Source organism: Lepisma saccharinum, unplaced genomic scaffold (assembly GCF_977018435.1).
Source record: "Lepisma saccharinum unplaced genomic scaffold, izLepSacc3.1 HAP1_SCAFFOLD_753, whole genome shotgun sequence".
In the NCBI taxonomy this organism is placed as follows: Eukaryota; Metazoa; Arthropoda; class Insecta; order Zygentoma; family Lepismatidae; genus Lepisma; species Lepisma saccharinum.
In genome coordinates, this window is record NW_028143417.1 from 12,623 (window position 1) to 16,179 (window position 3,557).

General features: G+C 36.2%; 1 non-coding gene across 1 annotated transcript; it reads left to right on the forward strand.

Moving 5' to 3' along the window:
* Positions 1–1,871: 1,871 nt before the first annotated feature.
* On the forward strand, positions 1,872–1,944 carry TRNAK-UUU (transfer RNA lysine (anticodon UUU)). Its single transcript has one exon. It is a non-coding gene; the product is annotated as a tRNA-Lys (tRNA).
* The last annotated feature ends 1,613 nt before the right edge of the window (positions 1,945–3,557 follow it).

Consider the following 3,557-nt stretch of genomic DNA (forward strand, 5'->3'; position numbering starts at 1 on the left):
AACATATTTTGACAGTTTTGGTGAAAACCCCAGTGCTTCTGTGACAGTTTTTTTAAACTGAACTGTATAACCAGAATAATTATTCCTTGACCAATGTGTAGCAGGAACTGATACACAATATCTTTGCGAAAGATTTGAAAAGATTTACAAATGTGATTTTTTGACTTTATCAACAGTGTGGATGCTGTGAGAGCCTAATCAATGAGCAGTGCCTTGTAGAAGCTGTGGCCCAGTCAATAGTGTTTTACTATCCTCACCCTACTTGTGTGGAATGCGAGCTTGGAGAAAAAGAAGAAAGCAATCATAGATGCCTTAATCTTGAGTGTATAAAGAAAGAAAAAATGAAGCAGTTGATCAACAAATACAAAGGACGCATCTGGGGCCTATTTCAATGCAGCCACAACAGAATTGTAGTGAGAAATAAACAAACCTTTGAAACAAAAATGGACAGTCTGGATATTACTCTTGTTATGCAATTATATACCAAAATGCTATCTGATCTTCAGGTCAGCTTTGCATATACATGCAATGATCTGTGGCAAGGAAACAAATCAAGGACTGAGCAAAAAGGAGTAAGCCACATAAATAAATTTGTCACCAATGATGATAAAGTGTATTTTTCTGGTAGCCCCATACAGACATTACGAACAAGGGAGTTGTACGGTAATCCCGTACGCCACTGTTTGTTTAGATATAATGAAGTCCCGTCAAAAAAGTTTCACTTTTGTGGCCAGGGACCAATATATGTACCCGAGTCTACGTGTGCATTAGATACGCACCCTGCTCACATTCATGATCGTTCTTTAGAGGATGAGTTCTGGGAGGCAATTTGCAACAATCAATCCAAAAACTAGCAAAAAAAAAAAAAGAGAGGAGCTCTTTCTCAAACAATAATGTAATGTTTACAAATGTATATTTGAGATAAAAAAAAGTGTTAGTATAACGCTACTTTGTAGTAGAATAGTATTCTCTGATATGTAACAATTGAAAAAACTTGACGTATTACATACTTTGTAGTAGTCTAGTTTGTGAAAATAAAAATTTCGTGTGTAGAAACCATTTGTTTCATTTATAAAAAGTGGAATTGAGTTACTAAAAAAGTAACTTGAAAAGTAAATAAACCACCACAGTATTAAAAAAATATACTTACAATACTGATAGGCAAAGATGTCATCTTTGGATACAACGTTCTTCGCTCTACACTCCAAAGTAACAATTCGGTATCAGATTACAAGAGGGAGCGTCTATATACCCCCAAGCATCATAAAGTACCTTATAAAAAATCCAGCTTTCATTTTACCCGCTAACTTTGCTATTCAGCCTTGCAGTCGCTTCGTAGCCCTCCCGGATACATAACTTATTTCTTCCTATTTATAGAATGTGAGATATGTGGAATGTCTCTTTCCAGTAAAACTATCTATATTCGGTAAACAAGTATAGATGTTTTTTCACTGAAGTCTCGACTATCCCGGGGCGCGTGCAACTTTCCAAAATAAAATATTGGCGACACGTGCTAACCACTACAAATTTAAGCACCATTCAAAAATCATAATAGAGGCAGGGCGTAATGCCCTTTAGATGAGAGAAAAAAAAACCTTTTAGCAAAGACCGCGAGAACTAACAATGGAGGCTCGCCCCATCCGCCGTGCGAGCGACTGGTGGGAAAATTTTCCCCTGGGTTAGGGTCTGGCAGTCTTTCTTTGCTCCCGCAAAACGTTTGTCCCACACTTGTTCAGGGGATTTTGTGAACCGTGTCTTCTAATGATTAGTAATGTCAACCTTATATTTTCCTTTCATACACATAACACTTGTATGCTATTGATCCCTTGGATATTTCTTAACATAACCAACTTTTCATGTGTAGAGCACGTGCCCGGATAGCTTAGTTGGTATAGCATTAGGCTTTTAACCTAGCGGTCCAGGGTTCGAGTCCCTGTCTGGGCTGTTACAATTTTTAAACTTTTGTCATCGGTCTTTTGCAAAAGGCTATTTACATAGCAGAATCTGCTTTTGTAATTCTGTCTAGTTAGTGTTGAGCTGTAAAATGTTCTGGTACCTGTAGTTACTTGAAATAGCAAATATTGGCTGTGTAACTGGTAAAGCTTGCTTTTTGTAGTACTTTGCGCCTATTTTGAAAATATTGTAAAGTCACTAAGCATTGCAGTCTACTAGAGATACACATAAAAAACACAAGATGGAACCAGAAAGCCGCTACAACATTGATAACAACATGGATGTAGTTATTCGAGGTACTTTCACCGACACTGAATTGATTTTGAAACATGAAAAAAATTACATTGTCCTAAATAGCGATGAGTACCCAGCATGCGTGTACAAATCAGATCTATAAACATTATAGGAGAACTTTACTTCACCTTCGAGGGCAGTGGAGAAAACATAAAAGTGGAAATCAGCAACGCCACCGGAGAAGTCACACTAAATTTTGAACAATGGCGAAAATTTCTCTCTTACTATGACACCCTCATGGAGGAATTCCAGCGGCGGCTAAATTGTAATGACTATGTGATTTTCGCTTATTGGTAGTCTACTTTTCGTGTATATAAATCTGATATATTCTTGAATAAAAATAAACTTTTAAAAAATACTGCAATTTTTCATTTGAATCCTAAATGAATATGTAAACTAAAAAACAGATACAAGTCAGCATTATTTCTCGATGTAAAAGGTTCTTGCACACTAATAATGTTCTGTCGTGTGTTCCTATGCCTCTGTTACAACCCTCTGTAAAGTTCATATTGCCTTGTGATTAACCAATCAACATGCTATAGAGCCTAAGCTTTAAGCTTCAATCAGTGGAATTTAGTCCTGACTGTAGTAAAAATAAGACTCGCATGATATAACACCCACAAATAACACTGGGGAACAGTGAAATTGCGGCACAGTGTTTGATAGCTAATTTAGGGTAATTTCATGCTGCTGAATAATGATATAATAATATATTTCCTGAATTGGCTCTAATTTATGAAATAAATGCAACTAAACCAAGATGGCGGAAACATAATACATACATATAAATGAACTTCCAACAACAATTTAATATTTATTTTTGTGATTACAATCATTATTATAAAAATAATTTTATATAGGCCTACGATCATAATAATTAAGAAAATATGTACACAATGAAGTAACAAACTATGTGAAATGTTTTCTATACGATTTCCTGCTGTATTGCTTTTTAGGACAATCCCTCTGTAAGCTCCAACAGTGGTCGGCCATCATGTGGCGATCCCACCGTACCTGGTACCTTTCTTCCATTATCCTTATATCCTGATGGAACCTTTCTCCCCGTTCTTCACTAAAATCACCAAGGTTCTCGGGGAATCTGTCAATGTGGCTATGTAGAAAATGTATCTTCACACTCATATAAGCTCCCAATTTCTCAAAATTTTTAAACATATTTCCAACTATATCGGAGTACTTTTCTGCTCTGTGATTCCCCAAAAAGTTTTTGACTATGGACACAAATCTCAGCCAGGCCTCAGATTCGATGTAAGACATGTAAGTTGTAAAATTGGCATCATTTATAAGTGTAC